The sequence below is a fragment of the Anser anser genome (genome assembly GCF_964211835.1).
Source record: "Anser anser genome assembly, chromosome: Z".
In the NCBI taxonomy this organism is placed as follows: Eukaryota; Metazoa; Chordata; class Aves; order Anseriformes; family Anatidae; genus Anser; species Anser anser.
This window is the reverse complement of record NC_139723.1, coordinates 70,683,260-70,703,524: the sequence shown is the minus strand read 5'-3', so window position 1 is coordinate 70,703,524 and position 20,265 is coordinate 70,683,260. Positions and strand designations below refer to the sequence as shown.

The following is a 20,265-nucleotide window of genomic DNA, read 5'->3' as shown; positions in this document are numbered from 1 at the left end:
CAGACAATGCAAAATGATCCAGGAAAAAATATCTTCTATGACATTACCAAAGCTTTTTCTTTCAACACTGTGGAAATCTGGACTGGCAACAGATACAGTGGATTTTGTTTGTTTGTTTGTTTGCTTGTTTCTTTGCAGTGATATAGAACTAAGAAAAAAAAATGAAAAACTTCATGGGTTAGGATTCCAAACCACTAACAGAGAATGTTACAAATTGTCTCATCTAGAAGAGAGTAATCTTCACTTGTCTGAATGTGCTTCAGTTGTATTGGCAGCTTGCTAACCTTTTACATTTTGAATTCTCTATGATACATGCTAAAATATATGCCTTTTTTTTTTTCTTTTCCTTTTTTTTTTTTTTCTATCACATTACTGGGAATATGTTTGCAAATATGCCGTAATACTATGCAATGAAATTCTACACCAAATCAGGTAAAAAAAAAAAAAAAAGATTGTCACTTTCTTGTGGAATTTTTCATGGTAGTCATCACCTGTGCTAGTATAAACTGTCTTTTTCAAAATATATATAAAATGCAGAATACTTTAAAATAATTAAATAGTTGTTGCACAGGAAAATAGCATAAAATAATGCACAAGAATTTGAATTCTGACTTTTCACTGCCTTGAGAAAATATGAATAAATTCTGTGTTTTTCATCTAAAAGACAAGGTAAACACACTACAGGACGGGGAAGGGGAAGGGAAAGGGGAAGGGGAAGGGGAAGGGGAAGAAAAAGCACATAGGAGTGTAACACTGAAGGAAGCTTGTACAGTTCTGGGCTTGAGAGTACAAGAAGATATAGAAAAAATCATAAAAAGGCAGCATGTGATTTTTGCGTCTAGAATTCAGATGGCAGTCCCCTTCATTGCATTTCATTAGTGTCATAAAAGATCATGGTATCCATGACATTGAACTTTACAGGTTGCTCATCACAAAAGTTTATTTTTTATTATTATTGTTTGAACAAAGCAGTCTGTTCAAGAAACTGCAAACAACTTCATAGGAAATAATTATGAAAAAATATTCATAACCAGTTTAATTCTGATTTAACCTTTCAGAAAACAGTCATTGTATATGAATGGGTTTTTCTTACATTAAAATCCATAACAGATTCCTGTTCCAGTCTTTTGTTTATATTATGTATCTGACTGTAAGAATCATTTAGAACTTGTAAAAAGGAAGTTGTTTCAAAAAAAGTATTATAAAATAAACTATAAGGCCACTTTAAAACTATGTAGCTATTTATTGAGTTCTTTTATTGTGTCTTTAGTAACAGTGTACCCACTTGCAATGGTTTAAATACCATCTTTTTACCATCAATACACCACCTGTCCAAATTAATAATTAAAAAAAAAAAAGTTACGGAGATATTTTTTTTTCTCATTAGTTAGCATAGATTTACCACCTGAATAAACATTGATTTCTTGACTAAAAAGGCAGGAAAAAGAATCCAGGGTACTACAGACTTTTCGTTTTCACCTCAGTCTCTTGGACTGATCAAACTATGGAGGAAATTCTCTTGGAAGAAATTTCCAGGCACATGAGTATATATGAGAATATATGACCCCCACACCACCCCAGAAGCACCTAGGCTGGAAGGCACCTTGGGACTTCTCTCCACTTCATCCCAGTCCTCAAAGTCCTCAAAGTCCTTCATCCCCCATCCTCATTCCAGTACTGGAACAGGCTGCCCAGGGAGGTTGTGGAGTCTCCTTCTCTGGAGATATTCAAGGCCCATCTGGATGCCTACCTGGGCAACCTGCTCGAGGGAACCTGTTTTGGCAGGGGGGTTGGACCTGATGATCTCATGAGGTCCCTTCCAACCCCTATAATTCTGTGAAAGCAAAGGACAGCTAAATCAAGTTTACCCATGGCAACGTATTGCTGAGTTTTGAATACCAGACTTTGGAGCTTCCATCACCTCTATGAGCCCCTCTTCTAGTGTTTGACTGCCCTCATAGCAAAATATTTTTCCACATACAGAGTCAAATTTTCACTGAAATTCAAGTGAAAGGGAAAGTGTTTGAGAACAGCTAACATAGAGTTACCAAGGTACGTTTAGTGAAACTGATTGCCTTCTAATAATGAAATGATTAGCTCCATGGAGTAGGGCAGAGGAAGACTCTTGTCTTTAAGAAGCCTTTTAACACTGTATACCATTGCATTCTGGTAGCCAACCAGAGGAGATCTAAAGTGAATGGTGGACTACAAACTAGCTTGAAAAAAATGGCTGAAAACTGGCTTGACTGTCAGGAACCAAGGACTGAGCCCAACATTTAACATACTACCTAGAAACTGCTTAAAGTTGCATTCCTTTGAGCTGAGGGGCCCAATACTTTTTAATATTTTTATTGTCAGCTGGGATGATGGGAAGCAGGTTTTGTGAATGGCACCAAATTAAGTGGAGTTTTTGGTGAGTAGGAGGGCAGGATTGCTGCTCAGAGGTACCTCAACATGTTGAAGTTTATGAAAAAAAAATGATATTCCCCTTAACCACTCCTCTACTAGAACATGCTATCAGCAAACGTACAGCTATTTGGGATCATAAAACAAATTTGGGTTCGAATTGAAACCTCCACAAAACAAAATAACAGGAATCAGTTGTTCCTAGCTAGATAACCTTGATATTCCTTTAAAAGCTCCCGTTTTAATGCTTATATTTTTAAAATATAAAAAATATTGAGGCTATAAATTTGTGATTTTTGTTATTATTATTTTAGTTTTATTTCCTTGGGATTGGAAGACTAAATAGGAAAGTCTGTTCAAATCACCTGAATGTGTCTGAAGTTCCCAGATATTCAATCTGTTACTACCATATCTCTTTCTCATGTACAACACATGAGTATAGTGCATTGTCAGAAAAAGAAAGAAGGCCTGCCATGTAATTTTTCTCCCCAGAACTCCTTAGGTACTTTTCTGGTCTTCATCCCAGCACAATTTCAGTATTTTCATTTCAAGAGAGAGAAACATATGAAGATCAAAATCTACAGAGAGCTGAAAAAGAGGAAAATTAATTTCCCCAATTGTTTCTACATATAAGCCCAGGAGGGTCTATGTCTTCAAATAAGTTTCAGTTTGCTTTAATAAATTATTGGTGCCTGGATACAGTGGATGTTTCTTTTTCCTAATCTTCCTAATTTTCCTTTCCCTTTCAACTCTTAAGTGCTTAAATGAGCTATAAAAAGCACTAATGACTTCACCTGACTGAGTAAAACTGATCAGTTGGTAGGAGGGGGCTGAAATCACATTTGTGAAAACATAGAAGGCATAAAGTTCCTATCTGGAAAATGAGAAATGGTAAGAGATGTCTTTGCCAAGGCAGAAAAGAGAAGGCAAGGCAAGGCAAGGCAAGCTTGAAAAACTATGTTTTCTCTTCCTCTTTATAAAACAGGACATGACTGGGAACATTTACACCAGTACTTTATTTCCTGTTGGACCTTCCAGAAATAATCTGGAAATAACTGCAGTAACCACAATGTTTTGTGAGGCTGAAGTCAAAATGACACTCTTAAAAACATCTACTAAAAATAATAATAATAAAAAAAAAAGATAGATGAATATAAATAACATTTATTGTTATGACTAGGAGAACAGTAGGTAAATTTTTCTACATGTCATTGCACAGTGTCCAGCCAGGAGGCCAGTTTCACAGGCCAGCACTGCAGTGTCTTTTGTACAGACACTGTCCTTTTGGGACACTACCACTTTCTTCAATGTTCTCAGTAAACTGCATGTTTACCAGAGCTTCTAGTAAGAAACTATAAAGAGAAAAGTGTCTGGAGAATTTCAGTCTGAAATGATAGAAGTTAAAAAGATATCTCATCATAAGATATTAGGTATGATTTTAAAATCTAAATACCCTTTGTTTTAAGTTTCTCTATCACATTGAGGCGTCCAAGCATTAGAGGAAAAGACAATCAATTTTGTTATTTTTTCCATAGTTTTTTTTTTCTCTTTAAGCCTGCCTGCATTTTATGTTTTGCCTAGAAAAAAACAAACAAAGAAACAAAAAAATACAATTGTAACTAACAAATCTAATAAAACACATTAAAACACAATAAACATACTTTTTTTTTCTGTCCTTCAGTAGTCATAAAGTTTTCACAGGCTAGTAACATGTCAAAACAACAAAGATAGCTTTCAAAACCTGTTTTGAAATACTTAAAATGTCCAGTAGTGACAATATATTTACAAAAATCCTTGTTCAGTTTTTCTGAGCTAATAGTTAAATTTATCTAATTTCTTTGCTTATATTGTTATTGAAAAAAATGTTTTATTTTTTAATGTCTATTAAAATTATTATCTATTATAACAGATATTTTTAGACTGTATTCGTTATTTGACAGTTTTGACAGACATTATTGATTTGGCCAGCAACTGTGGCTAACCAGAAGGGGACAATGTGACAGTTTTATGTAACAAAAGGCACAGTGTCATGTCAACTGAACTAAATGTTGTACAAAGTGACAGCAGGACAAAAACGCCTTTCAGACTTAATTTTCTGCTTCATTTTTTCTACCATCAATACATAAGGCAGTGCAGTAGGTGACACAAATTAGCAGGATAGAGCAAAAGGTCTATCCCTGCTTCTGTTGCTGTACTTGACTTCTTTCAACTAAGGTAACCAGCAATTATTTTTAAGGTGAATGAAAAAGAAGAGCAGCTTATAGTAATCAACCTACCCCTTTAGGAGAAAATATATCCCTTATCAGGATTCTTTATATGTTTCTCCGAGGTGGCTTTTTGGAAAAGATGAAAGAAAAAGTCCCCCATCTGCTAGGTCATGCCTACAAGACACATTCTGTCAAGTCTTAAAAGCAACAAGAGCTTTGCCTGTGGGATACCTATAATTATGCGGTACGGTCTTGCGCCTGCTGTAGCTCATTGTTCTGCTAACACAGCCCAAATGAGAACAGTGGCTCCAGGCTGTGAGTTGATAAAGTGCAACTTTTCGATTTTGCTCTTCTACGGCTCTAGCATTGTGCAGAGTCCATGAGTGACATCTTTGGCCTTCTTTTGGGCTGAGCAGATTGAATCTGTCACGCTGAGTTAAACAATGACTAGGGGACACAACCTTAGCAGGGCTTGTCATTTTTTCCTACTAATTCAATCTACATTTAATCAATGAAAGTAATTTCTTGTTTGTTTAAGTCTCTCATCCAATGGATCTTCAGGATCCTGAAGTAGTGCACTTCCACCCTGACCTTCTCCTCTTTTTGAACTTGGCCTAGTATATCAAGAACAGAATTAGTGAAAATTGTACATTGGAAAGTTGTCACACTGCTCTCTATACATATAGTGTCCTTTTCTGTTTATAGCTACCAGAATATCATTTCAGAATTCAGCTTTCTCACAGATTCAAAGGAAAATAAATTAACTGGAGTCATACCTCTGAATGATAACAGAAGTAAAACGTTAATTATAATACACTCCCTTACAGGAGCATATACATATGTTCAGTGGTCACCCACATGTATGTATTATATGGTAAGGTACTAATGTAAGGATATTTCCTCCTGAGTATAGACCATCACCATTATTGAAAGTAGCCAGTAGTGACTTATACAAGTTCAAGGACTTTATTGATCGGTTTAGCTGGTCTTAATCAAAATCCGTCTTCCTTTCCACTCATAGTGATTAAATAAGTCTAAGAGAGCCTGACATCAAGTCTTTGACTTTTTATTGGTTCTCAGCAAGTGCTGTGCTCAGCATTTTGGTAGCCAGCAGTTGCAAGACAAGAAGTTAAAAACTTAGGAAAAATTGGGAAAAAAAGGGCAAAGATTAATTCTATGCAGGTTCTTTGCAACAGGTTAAACATATCAAGGAGACGCAAAGCCTCAAAGCTTTTCAGGGTTCCCAAATGATTTTTTTCTATTTTTTTTTTTAATAATAATTGCTGAACAGTCTAAAAAAAAGAAAAAGGGATATTGTGTCGTCATAAATGAGTAGAAAGAAAGCTATATTTTCAAGCAATATCCAATCTTATTTTTTTGTCAATAAAAATGCCTCAGACATCATTCTGCTACATGTGATTTTGCATTCACTTTTCTTCCCTGTTTATCTTAAAAAAAAAAAAAAAAAAAAAAAAAAGAGGACTCCAAAGTAATCAGCTATAATTTTTCAGGCAATACCTATACTGTCTCTATATAAAATGCATAAAATCTGTGGTTCATGTATTTATATATAAACACATCTCCAATAACTGGATATGATTTTCAAAAGGTGTAGACAAATTAAAAACATGCTTTCTCGTAGATTATTCCCTTTGAGAATTTATTTGGTTCACTGCAAGCAGATGGTATTCAAAGAACGTTGGTTCTTGTACAGATACACCTTATTTTGGGTTTCAAAGAATATTTCTTTATTCCTGTTTATTTGTGTTAAAAGACAGGGAATAGGAAAAGCTTCTTTTCAAACTGCAAAACTAAGCCACTGAGAGCACTGCAAAAATAGTTTCCTAAACTAAAATCCAAGCAGTACAACAAGACTGTTTTCCACATCACACGAATGAAACAATCAAGTAAGTTATAGAGCATCATTTTCTGACCATATGAAGGTCTAGCAGATCTTCTTGGGAGAGTGGCACCCCCACCAACACGAGTCAAAGTGTTAGGAAGGACTTCTTCAGTGTTAACAATATTAATTCTTTGTCAGAGGAAGCTCAGTCCCCCTCCTTTCCGCCCCCCCCCCCAAAAAAAAAAAAAAAACAACAACAAACAAACAAAAAACTGTCTCCATAAGACCATTGGAGGAGTTCACATTTCAAAATCCTTATGCAATTTATATCTGCTTGGCTTATGAGAATACAGTCAGGCCGTAATGGTATTAGTAAGAATATATGACAGAAATGAAATAATATGACAATATGATTTTATTCCAAGACAAATAAAAGGGTTGTATGGCAGGGAGATTTCAAAACGAAGAGTTCATTTGATTTTAGCAAACAGTACATATACACCATCATATCAATACATTTAGTTTACCAGTTAACAGTGTTGCAGATGTTTGATATTCATACACCACAGGATGCTGAAAAAAATGCAAGACAAATTAAAAGAAGATTGATGAAAACAATGATGATTAATTAGTTTAATTTCATAAAATTTGATGTAGTTATCTACATACACATGATTCAATCCCCTTATGAATCACACAGAATCACAGAATGGTTGAGGTTGCAAGGGACCTCCGGAGACCATCTACTCCAATGCCTCTGTTCAAGCAGGGTCACCTAGAACTTGTTACACAGGAGTATCCAGGAGGGTTTTGAATATCTCCAAAGAAGGAGATTCCACAACCTCTCTGGACAGCCCGTTCCAGTGCTCTGTAACCCAAACTGTAAAGTTCTTCCTCACACGGCAATGAAACCTTCTGTGGTTCAGTTTATACCCATTACCCATTGTTCTATCACTGGCCACCACTGAGAAGAGTTTGACCCTATTTTCCATTCAGGTATTTGTAGAAATTGATAAGATCCCCTCTCAATCTCCTCTTCTCAAGGCTAAACAGGTGCTTCTTGCTTAGTCTTTCCTCATAAGACAGATGCTCCGATCCCTTAATCATCTCTGTGGCTCTATGCTGGACCCTCTCTAGAAATTCTACGGCCCTTTTGTACTGAGGAGCCCAGAACTGCACACAATATTCTAGGTGTGGCCTCACCTGGTAAGGGGAGGATCACCTCTCTCCACCTGCTGCCCACACTCCTCCTGGTGCAGGCTAGGATCCCATCGGCCTTCTTGGCCACAAGGACACACTGCTGGCTCATGGTTAACATGTTGTCCACCACGACCCCCAGGTCCCCCTCTGCAGAGCTGCTCTCTAGCAGGTCAGCCCCCAACCTGTACTGATGCATGGGGTTGTTCCTTCCCTGGTGCAGGACCCTACTCTTGCCCTTTTTGAACCTCATCAGGTTTCTCTTCGCCCAGCTCTCCAAGCCTGTCCAGGTCCCTCTGAATGGCTGCAGAGGCCTCTGGTGTGTCAGCCGCTCTGCCAAGCTTTGTAGGATCCACAAAGTTGCTGAGGGTGCACTCTGTCCCTTCATCCAGGTCATCGATGAGTAGGTCGAATAGCACTGGACCCAGTACTGACCCTGGGCGACACCACTACCTGCAGGCCTCCAGCTAGATTCAGCACCACTGACTAATTAGTCAATGAAAACAAGTAGGAAGGTGGTAAAAACCAGCCTTTACCCTGACAAAAACTCGGGTAGAAATAGCTTTCTGTGTTGTTCTGGTACATCTGCATGGAAGTTGAAGATGAAAATCAGCCACAAAAGTATATTTCATAATTTTTTGTTAATAAATATTAATTTTTGCCCTGATTCCAGAATGTCAGCTCTGGAATGGCTAGTTTCCTTTTCTTCTAACTAGATGTCCAAACCCTACTAGATATATCCTGGTTATGAAAGCTGTTAGGAATAATTTCCACCTGTGCAAATCATCAATGATCAAATTCTGTATTTATCTTGAAGGTGTGAGAAGCTGATGCTTAGTAAGAAGCTAACTATTTCAATTTCAAAATGTTGATAGCTCTGATTATTCCTATCAGGAACAATCGATATTTAAGACACATTTAGCTTTTTCAGATAACAAATACCACTTGAAAGAAGTTGTATGAATGCATTACAACATTTGAAAATACTGAGAAAATTGTTTCAAAGTCTCTGCAAGATATTAATGGAGTGCTGCTTTGGTAGCATGTTTTTAGTAGTCCAAAAGAATATCTTTGTGACTCCCATTCAGCATACAAATTGATAAAGTCTCAATATGTAAAACATACATCACATTAAATATGAGCATGTCTGTGAATCTCAGAATTCCACTTTGAATTAGTTTAACCCCCTAGTTTTTCTCTGTTCTTTGGCACCTTTTAAAGACGACAGTTATAAAGGGCAAAAAGGGCAGCTAGTTTAAGAGGCACTTTGCATTCAGCATTGATATACCTGGTAAGAATAAAGATTTCTGAGAGTGACCTAACTAAATACAAGTAATGTCAGGATTACTGTAGCAGGAAACTTCTGCCAAGTCTTGTCAGTCCTTAGCTCTTTCTCCATCAGTCATTCAAAAACTATAGTTCAATAAACTAAAGCAAAGTTTCATCTATGTAGAAAGATAGGCACTCTGAAGCGTTTATGTAAACCCTGAAGGCTGGCACGTCTCCTCATGGTAGCCTAAAGGCAAAGGAGGCAATTGTTAGTAATCAGAAAGAATATCTCATGGTTTCTGTTTCTACTCTTACCCTGTCTTTGTCTTTCCCTCCAAAAATACTCCATACTAAGTGTGTCCTCATATACTTTCAATCTAGCTTGCCTTCATTACTCACTTCCCTCTTTGGGGTATATAGCAAATCAAACTGCACCGTATCAGACAACAGAAGCATTCAAAGAATGTCACAGTTTCACAGGAATGTCTTTTTCATTTATATAAATAATGTTAAGAACATCCAGTCTTTGAGCTGTGACCAGAGTGTATCTCCTTTTCAAATCTGGGGATTGTGCTGTGCTGGTAGTTCAACTACTAGCTTTCAAAATGTTTCTGAAGCAAAACACCTAATCTTTTCAAAGCCTTATTTGCCTTTAAAGCATGACTTGATGATCTCCCCAATCATCATTCTAATCTTTTATATTAAGTCAGTATCAAACTCTTGTCTATGGCTTTAAATTATGCGTTTAAGATTGTAACTACTTAAGCACAATGAACTAAACATCATAGTGATGCAAAGAAATTTCAAAATTCATTTGTTTAGATGGGCATCTGCCTAAAACACTTAGAATAATAAGGAATACAGACAACTAAAGGATGTGGTCTCACGATATTAAATATAGAGAATAGTCATTATTGCCAGATGAAGCTTGAGAACTTGGCTTCAGAGAAATCTATATGGAGGAAAGGAACTGAATTATTACACAGGGATTCCGTGGCACTCATTACTGATCTTTTCTATGCTATTACACTGTAAACCTTAGCTTCTACTCTAATGCTGATGATACTCAACACTACATCTCATTTGACATTTTTAATAATTCTACATCATTACCTTTTTTCTATCTTAGTCAGGGCTTGTAATTTCCAAACCATCCAGCTATATGTCTCCAACATGACTGCAAGAGAAGTAACCTCATTTGCAATTCTGTCAAAAGCTTCATTTGCCTGCTCCCTGTAATCTTGACTTCAACCTTAATCTTTACGATTTCACCACACCACTGCCCCTTTTTTCCCCCATATTACCAACTTTTGATAAAAAAAAAAAAAATAAATAAATTGACTAGTTTATTAACTTTAGTGTAATTCCATGCCTAGATTCTCTATGGTCTTATTCACTTTAAAAAATCAGAGTCCCAGTGATTAAGGATGCTCTGTACACATATTAAGCTGTTTGAGACATGCACACTTTTCCGTTTTTGCACACCTAAAGGCCTAATTTGATAAATGCACTAAAACCAGCCATCATTATTCTTCGCTATGCATACACCTGGTAGCACTTACCTCACTGGCCTCTCTGTTGACTTCTCTATGGCCTCTGTCTCTCTTTCGGTTTCTGCTTCTGTTGCTAACACCAGACTTTCTTTGTGGTCTGAAAGAACTCCCCATTGCTTTGTGGAGCAAAATTCCCTCCAACAAAGGTAATGAAATTTTCATCAGCTTAAGTCTCAACACAGCAAGCAAGAGTTAGAGAGCAAGCCATGCCAACTTCATGTTGGACAACACAATGCTAATACTCCCAGACTGAATTAGTTGGTATAATATAATTACATACAGATGCATAAACAAACATTTTATCTTAGTATTATCATCCAACATAGGTGGAACGAGTTACTTTCCAGAGGTATCTATCTGTTAAAGAGGGAATCAACAAAACTAGCAGTTAAGTGGCTGAAGTTGGATAAAGTAAATCTTACTTCTGAATTTTCTTCTTTAAGAAACTACAAGTTATTTCTTCTTCTTATAAGTGATAGCAATATAATGCAGGGGATACAAAGCAGAAAGCTTTTTTTTTAAAAAAAAAAGAGGAGGATTTAAAAGGGAGGAAGTATTCTATACTAAGTATAAAAAATGTTTCTCTTGCATCATTAGACTATTGCAGTTAAACATTAAATCAAAGCATTGAAAAGAAAGTTAGTTTTGAAAAGGCAGATGTTAAAAAAATAAATTGATCCCATCATATATCTTCAGATGGATCCTAAGACTGCAAAAAAATTCATGTAAAAGATAAAAATATATTTTGAGATTTAAAAAAAAAAAAAGAAAGAAAAGAAATGTCAGACAGGGAAGAAAACAAAACAACAAAACATGAAAAATAGCAAAATCTCTATAAGAATCACTATTGAATAAAATGACCACAGTGCTATACAGCTTCAAAGAAAGAGAATAAAATCCCTGTAGAAGAAAATTATCAAATTCCTCTCCTCTTATTCTGATAAATGGAAAACCAAGAAAAATAGCTTTAAAACTTTATAAAAAGGTATAAAGGTATAAAAACTTTATATAAAGGTATAAAGTCTTTCCAGTTCTACTTGTAGCAATTTTATTAAATTATGACAGTAGTCAGCTGAGACCCATTAAGTGTTAGCTTGACCTGCATCTCAAGTATCTAAGCAGATGCAGCTGGAATGAAAACAGATGGAAGGTGTAAATGAGAAGATTCAATTAACATTTTTTCTCCTTCTCATATGAGTTTCAAAAAGAAACTCCCACGGGATTGAAAGTGATCCCCTAATTTAAGAAATATCTTTTTCATCTATTCAGAATAAAATCTTTTAATGTCATTGTAAGCCCTTTGGTTTCAGCCTGGGAAACTGAGCATTCAGAGGTTCATGATATGCCTAAAAGAACAATGAAATCAGGCTGAATCAAAAGTATGCAATTACTATCTAACTAAATCAGAATGGTTAAGTTAAAAAAAAAAAAAAAGCACACTAAAGACCATTGGTACAAGAATTTACTATAAAATTAGAAATCCGTGTCATGTTTACATTATCAAACCCAATAGAAACAATTTTTGTCAATTAAGAAGGTTATAAACATGATAGACCATAACATCATTTGATATTTTCAGGTGTAGCTCTGCTTTCCGTGGAGCTACACAAATATTCACTAGAGATTCAGTACTACTGACATTTCAGAGGGGTTTGGTGCAGTAGAGAAAAATAAAAATAACCTAATTCTAATTAAATATTATTCTAATGAGGCTATGGTGCCTTAAATGGAGATGCTGCCTTAGCTTCAGCTGTCTTATTAGTGCTGAGTTAACCTGTTTTCCATTGTAAAACACTTTTATGTAACAGCAGAATTTTAAGAGGGCTTTATAACCAAGTAACCTAACAAGTAGGATTGTAAATAATACCTTGCAAGGAGCCTTAAAATAACAAAATTGCATTATATTACAAAACACTGTATTGAAGGGAAGGGAAGGGAAGGGAAGGGAAGGGGAATATTTTCCACAAATAGAAAGAGCTACTAGGAAAAAAATACACAGTGGGTGAGTAGGAAGTGGAAGTCACAGAAAGTTTAGGGACTGAAGGAGACCGATTTTGAGAGCTCTTAGGCAGTTGCAGGGAAAATCCACAAGTGCCTTAGACATTCTAACTGAGAGTACCTGCTCTGAGGGCACCATATTGCTCTTCAGTTTTGCTAGTTGTCCAGGCCGGAGAGACTCACAGCTGAATTCTCTAATCTGAAGTCAGCTGCTTAAGGCAAGCCAGTGAGATTTATGTCTTTTCCCTTCCCTTTCCCTTCGCTTTCCCTTCCCTTCCCCCTCCCTTCCCCCTCCCTTTCCCTTCCCTTCCCCTCCCCCTCTCTTCCCCTTCCTCTTCTTTTCCTCTTCTTTTTCTTTTTTCCTCTTCTTTTTCTTTTCTTTGTTTTTGTTTTCCCTAGACATCAAAGACAAGATATCCACCATGAAGTTTCAAAGACAAGTGAGTATGTCTTCCCTTTCCTATACTGGAGACATTTACCACAAGAAAACTGTAACCATGAGACAGGGTATACACACCAGGAATATAAGGTCTGCTCTCGCTGCCTTTGAGTCAAACTTTATTAAATAATTAAACATTCAGCAGTCAAAAGAAAAAAAATGGGAACATCTGTTCCTTGTGCCTGAACATATATCTGGGGGACCCAGAAAAAGGTGCTAAAGATTTGAGGGTTTTCTATGAAGTGAAGTTTCTAAGTCAGGGGAGATTGAGAGACCTGTCTTAGAATATTCATTGAATATTCTAAGGGCAATCTTCTGGAACCGGTTCACCTCGAAATATCTTATATCTCAGTTTTGAGAACAAGGACAATAACTAACTTCAAAACCCGAATGTACATCAGCCAACAGAAAAGAAATGAGGCTCATCTATACCTCTGAGGTAAACGCATTGGACAGAAATAGAAATTGACTCCATCTTATTGCTTCCTGTGATGTTTGATTCCATAAAGTTGTTCTACATCAATTGCTGGACTGTGTTTGAGAACACTGTAAATAGTTGGATGGGTACCTATTTCAAGAATCTCAAAATTCAAGTGTCAAGCTGCCTGATAGCATCAAGACTCAAATGGTTCCACAGATTCCCAGAAGATGTACTTGAGCTGAGAATGAAATTTTACTGGCAGAATCTTAAATGCATTGGGAATTTATATGTTATAAAATTTAAATGGCAGCTGAACAGACTAAGGTCCCAAATGGAGTCATAAGGATTCAAATTTTGCAGGTCCTGCCCTGATATTATATTTGCTCAGTTTAGAACTACTGTAAAGTTTTCATTGGTTCTTTTTCTTAAAAGCTAATATTGCAAAATCAAGCTAGCATCTCAAAGTAAATGGAACACTGTCTATTTAGTATGTCTTAGCTATGTGTCTTCAGTATTTATAGATTGCATGTGCAGTCCTTTTTGTCATGGGGTAATTTATTATTGTATATTGAGGCTGCTCTTATATTTGAGAGGTTAGGAGCACTTAAATAGGAAAAAGAAAAAAAAATCCAACTACGTCACCAAGCTAGTTAAAGTATGGCTTGGTGAATGCAGAATCAGGTAAGTGATCCACTCACCCTTTGATCATGGATTTTAGATTGTTTTCTACACTTGGATTAGAGAGTCATGAACACTGTATGCTTTGCCATCTTGCTATCACTTCTTCTAATTGATAATGTGTTTTCCTAAGAAGGTTTCACAGTTAAAGGGTAATTGTAGATTGAGCTCAAGAAGATTAGTTAGTATCTTGCTTAGTTGAAATTTCTAAATAGACAATGCATACGTAAGTGTTAATCACTCGGAAATACATTGCAGAAGACACTAATTTCTTCTAAAAGTAAAATTTGCATTGTCTAGCATATATTGCCTTCACACACAATAATCAAGTAGTGATGAAAGAAGGACCTATAGCTGTTCCACCTGAGAATTTATCTTTTAAAATTTAATAAAAGATGAAACTTCATCTAAAAATGTTTTTCAGCTTCTTAAGAATAAAGGGGAAAGATTTCTAGTGGGGGATTGCATACAGATTTTAGATAAAAATAGATGTAGATATAATTATTACATTAGAATTTGTATCTTTCTACTCAACTATCTTAATAACTGGAATTCTTTCTCTTTCCAGTGTGTCAGTTGTTATGCTAGTAGTGTATGTCCATCTTTTCTCTACAGTGGTGACAGTGATTTACATTTATGTTATCTTTTTGACCACAAAAATATATTTAGAAAGAAGCTTTCCGAACAAAATTCTTTCTAATCCCCAGCTGTTACACAAACTTACCTCAAGTGACCCTTTCTGCTCTTGGAAATGTAGGCATCCCTTCGCAAGATGTGAAGACTACTTTATAATGCACGGCAGCTCTCTGCAACAGCTCAGCAAAAGTATATAACAACCTCTCTATATATCAACATAAGCATTTACAAGTAGACTAGACAGACAAAATATGATTTCTTACACTTGAATGTGGCTGAGAGTTAATGGTTTCCTAGAAAATATTATTTGTCATGTTTTATAAGCATAAGAGGTCAGGTTCTTAGTTTTACTTTTCTCTATAGAGTAAGTATGCAGTACCTTCTGCTTACTAATCATATTGGATGCAGAAGAGAAATTAACCTTATTTTCTAATGAAATCTGTAGTGTATTGAAAAGCAGTATTGGATGTTCAAGGGAGTTGGATCTTGAGGGCATGGGAGGAACTGACCACACAGAATGGAAATGGTATAAACACAAGTTGGATAGTGGAGATACAGGAGTAATCACTGCACCACTTCATGCTCCATTACTATGTAAAATGGAAATAGCCTTGCTTCCCTGGCATGGTCCCTGGCAGGATGTTAACTGGGGATTATGATTTTTTTTTACCTAATGTACTGGGTCTGGCTGAGATGCTAACTTTCCCTGCAGCAGCCCATACAGTGCTGTGCTCTGCACTTGTAGCTAGAACAGCAGTGGTATCACACCAGTGTTGTGTCTGCTGCTGAGCAGTGCTGGCACAGCATCACGACTCTCTCTAACCCTCTGGGGGGGGGGGGGGGGGGGGGGGGGAAGGGAGAAAGAAACATCACCAGGGCAGCTGACCTAAACCAACTAAAGGGATATTCCGTACCATATGATGTCACACTCAGCAATAAAAGGTGGAAAGAGGAAGAAGAGGGGAGGGGTGGGCTCTCGTTGTGAAAACATCTGTCCTCCCAAACTCCCAAACACCGGCTACATGCGTTGAGGCCCTGCTTCAAGGACGTGGTCAAGCATCGCTCGTTTGTGGGAAGTAGAGAGTGATTTATTTCCTCTGCACTTCCACATAGCCTTTACTTGTTTCGTTTTGTTCTGTTTTTTTTCCCTCTCCCCCTCCCTTTTCCCCTTTCCCTTTTTTTCCCTTTAGGTAAATTGTTTAATTAATAATAATCTTTCCTTAATATTTCTTTTTTTTCCTTTTAATTAAATTATCCTTATCTCAACCCGTGTTCTTTCCTTTACTTCTTCCCCTCCTCATCTAAGGAGGGGGAGTGAGAGAGCGGTTGTGGTGTTCAGCTGCCTAGCACGGTAAAACCACCACAGCTAATGATTAGGAAAAAAGATTCACTGAACTCTTTCTCTCTCGTATACAAAAGAGATGGACTATACACAATACAGTATGTCTAGATTGTCCTCTAACCCCTTATATGTAAGCCCTTCTTAAAACAAGAACTGCTGTTCAAATGGACAGTGAATGTGAAAACAGAGTCCAGGAGTGATGAGGGAGCAGACCAGGGTGCAGAGGAGCCAACCTGGACAAGCTACCTGAGGGCTCACTGGAGACCTGCATGCATAGAAAGAAAGGAGACGCTTCCATCCTGGTAGCCACCTACCTATAGCTGAAAAGCCCAATTAGTGTCTAATAGTAGAATGCAAGTACAAATCTTACCACTAACTCGTAGCTGAATTATTACTTTACTGCACATGGCTAGGATTTTACTAGGCAGTCACATTCAAAAGACTTTCTGAATCATGTTAGTCTGGTAGTTTCCCTTTTGCAAATACTGCTTGAGTTTCTCTTGTCTACCTTGCACAGATGTATGCACCATTTCAAAAATTAATTTTAAAATTCTTAAGTTCTTCTTTAATCCTCTTCCTCCTGTGCTTCGAGAACAATAACCCAGCCATAAATACATATGTGTTCTTTGACACCCTGAAAGTATGACTGCCGTGTATCATCTTAGGTGTTATCACACAATAACCATTATCATTGCATTATGAAGGCAGTGATGGATCAATAGCAGGCTTCTATGGCAGCAATGGGTTGTAATGAAAGTTTCTTGCTCATTCAGTGTTCACTCTAATAGCAATATAATTAACGTCTCCAAGAGAAAGTGACTGCTACATTCAATTTTCATTAAAATTATTATATATTCTTGTAGGTTGCAGTGCAGAAAGTGTAGTGAGTGTCATGTTTTATTTCAGTTTTGAATAAGTTATCTTTTTTCCTTGCTCTTTGTCTTTTGGGATTATCTTCCAAAATATCACTGCCTCCATCTTACATTTAGTTCTCCTTAAAGTGCTCCTGACTTGTGACCTTCCTAACAAAAAATAATCAGACTCTAAATTCCAGTATTTCCTCAGTTATTTCTGGTTCCTTCTGTTCCACTGGATTCCTCTTCTACCTGAGTAAAACCTTTCCAATGTTACCTTTCATCTAAAAGCTCCTGTACACCTATAGTGACAACATAAATTAAGACTCCAGGCAAAATTTCTACAATATTTTGTGATATTTTAATCTGAACATTGACGACCAAAATAATCATTTCTTAATATTGTGTTAGAATGTGAGTTCTGGATTGGCTTGTTCTAGTAAAAAGCTATTATACACAGAAGATTATTCTTCAAGGAATTAGAATATCTAGCGCTTTCTCTCAGCCAGGTAGAAGATTCTTAATTCATGATTAACCTAAAAGCACATAAGGAATATTCCAGTCAGCTGTTTTAGTGTAATGTTTTAAGAGGATCACAAGAAGAGATTAAGAAAAATGGCATCTTGTTTCAGAAAGTAATTTAAGAATATATGGTGAGAAACGATGACTCTTACAAAATTTTAAAATATCTCTGAAAGTATATTAATTATAGCCAAATATATTTCTCTAGGAGAGTTGTCATAAATCTATTTATGTCTCCCATGATATCCTCACTGTCCCCCGTAATATCTTTGTCTCTAGGTGGAGATTAGAAAGAAGTGGTTTTCCTCAGGGGTCAGCATTGGAACCAGCACTGTTCAACATCTTTGTCAGTGACACTGACAGTGAAATTGAGTGTACGCTCAGCAAGTATGACGATGATGCAAAGCTGTCTTGTGCAGTCAGCACACTGGAGGGAAGGGATGCCATCCAGAGGGACCTAGACAGGCTTGACAGGTGAGCCTGTGCAAAATTACGAGGTTCAACAAGGATAAGTGCAAGGTCCTACACCTGGGTCAGGGCAATCCCAAACACAAATACAGGCTGGGTGGAGAATGGATTGAAAGCAGCCCTGAGGAGAAGGACCTGGAAGTGTTGCTTGATGAGAAGTTCAGCATGAGCCAGCAATGTGCACTTGCAGGCCAGAAAGCTAACCATATCCTGGGCTGCATGAAAAACAGCATGGCCAGCAGGGTGATGGAGGTGATTCTCCCGTTCTATTATGCTCTCGTGAGACCCCACCTGGAGTCCTGCATTCAACTCTGGGTCCCCCAACACAAGCAGGACATGGAAGTATTAGCACAAGTCTACAGGAGGGCCACAAAAATGATCGAGGGGCTAGAGCACCTCTCCTGTAAAGACAGGCTGAGACAGTTGTGGTTGTTCACCCTGAAGAAGAGAAGGCTCCAGGGAGACCTTGAAGTGGCCTCACAGTACCTAAAGGGGGCCTACAAGAAAGCTGGAGAGGGACTTTTCATCAGGGATTGTAGTGACAGGACAAGGCGGAATGGCTTTAAACTAAAAACTTTAATTTAACACTTTAACACTGTTAACACTGTTAAACTTTAGTTTAACACCATTCCTCCTATCATTATCTACACGAATAAGCAGTCCTTCTCTAACCTTTTTATAAAAATCTTTTAAGTATTAAAAGGCCTCAATGAGGTCTCCAGGGAGCCTTCTCTTCTTCAGGCTGAACATCCCCAGCTCTCTCAACGTCTCTTCATAGGAGAGGTCCTTCAGCCCTCTGATCATCCTTGTAGCCCTCCTCTGGACTCCCTCTAACATGTCCACATCCTTCTGCTGCTGGAGGCCCCAAACCTGGAAGCAGTACTCCAGGTGGGGCCTCACAAGGAAAGAGTAGAGGGGGACAATCACCTCTCTCAACCTGCTGGTCACACCTTTTTTGTGCAGCCCAGGATGCAGTTGGCCTTCTGGGCTGCAAGCACGCACTGCTGGCTCATGTCAAGTCTTTAGTCTACCAGAGCCCCCAAGTCCTTCTCCATAGGGCTTCTCTCAATGAGTTCTTCTCCCAGACTGTACTCGTAACTGGGATTGCCCCCACCCAGGTGCAGCATCTTGCACTTGGACTTGTTGAAACTCATTAGGTTCACATGGGCCCACTTCTCCAACCTGTCCAAGTCCCTTTGTATGGCATCTCTTCCTTCTTTGGTATCCACCACACCACCCCGCTTGGTGTCATCTGGAAACTTACTGAGGGTGTGTTCAATCCCATTCTCTATGTCATTGGTGAAGATATTGAGAAACACCAGTCCCAAGACTGATCCCTGAAGGACACCGCTCATCACCGGTCTCCACCTGGATATAGAGCCATTGATCACTATCCTCTGGCTGCGACCATCAAGGTAATTTCTTATCCACTGGGCAGTCCACCTTTCAAATCCATATCTTTCCAATATAGAAATTAGGATGTCATGTGGGACTGTGTCAAAGGCTTCACAGAAGTCCAAGTAGATGACATCGTTAGTCTCCCCTTATTAACTAATGCAGTCACTTCATCATAGAAGGCCACCAGATTGACCAGGTATGATTTACCCTTGTTAGCATCTCTGCCTTCTCCACATCTGTTGTTACCATTTCTCTGTCTTCATTGGTCAGAGGTGCTACACTCTCCCTAGTCTGTCTTTTGTGGCCAATGTACCTGTAGAACCCTTCTTGTTTTTCTTTGCATCCCTCGCCACGTTCAGTTCTGTCAGTTCCTTGGCTTTCCTGATACCATCCCTGCACATCCAGACAGCATTTCTGTACTCTTCCCATGGCACATGGCCCTGTTTCCATCATCTGTGTGTTTCTTTCTTTTGCCTAATTTGACCAGCAGATCCTTATTTAACCATGCCGGTTTCCTACCTTCCCTGCTTGCTGTTTATTACATAGGGGAACGGAGAGCTCTTCCACTCAAAAAAATAACAATAAAAAAAATCCTTAAAGAGTTGCCAGCTATAATAAGATCCTTTGTCCCTAAGGACAGTTGTCCAGGGGATCTCATCTACTAGGTCTTTAAATAGCTTGAAGTTTTCTCTTCGGAAGTTCAGGGGTCTGACTTTGCTCTTAGCCAGTCCCATATCCCTCGCGATCACAAACTCAAACAGAGCATGGTCACTGCAACCTAGGCTTCCTCCAGTCTTAACTTCTTTAATGAGCTCTTCTGCATTGGTGAGCATCAGGTCCAGTAACCCTTCTCCTCTGGTTGGTTTGTCTAATATGTGGACAAGGAAATTGTCCTCAATGGACTCCAGGATTCTCCTGGATTGCTTACTGCCTGCCACATGGCTCTCCCAGCAAACATCTGTGCGGTTGAAATCCCCCATCAGGATGAGGGCCTGTGAGCGCAATGCTTTCTGTAATTGGAGCAAGAATGCCTC

At 38.0% G+C, this 20,265-nt stretch overlaps 1 long non-coding RNA gene across 2 annotated transcripts; it reads right to left on the bottom strand.

Moving 5' to 3' along the window:
* Positions 1-6,689: 6,689 nt before the first annotated feature.
* On the bottom strand, positions 6,690-13,050 carry LOC310889868. 2 transcript variants are annotated; one of them, XR_014576858.1, is made up of 4 exons: positions 12,595-13,050; positions 10,485-10,610; positions 10,036-10,099; positions 6,690-9,169 (listed from the first exon to the last, which is right to left on the bottom strand). It is a non-coding gene; the product is annotated as an uncharacterized lncRNA (long non-coding RNA). The 2 variants fall into 2 exon arrangements; XR_014576859.1 differs by lacking the exon at positions 12,595-13,050 and adding an exon at positions 10,898-11,503.
* Between the last annotated feature and the right edge of the window lie 7,215 nt (positions 13,051-20,265).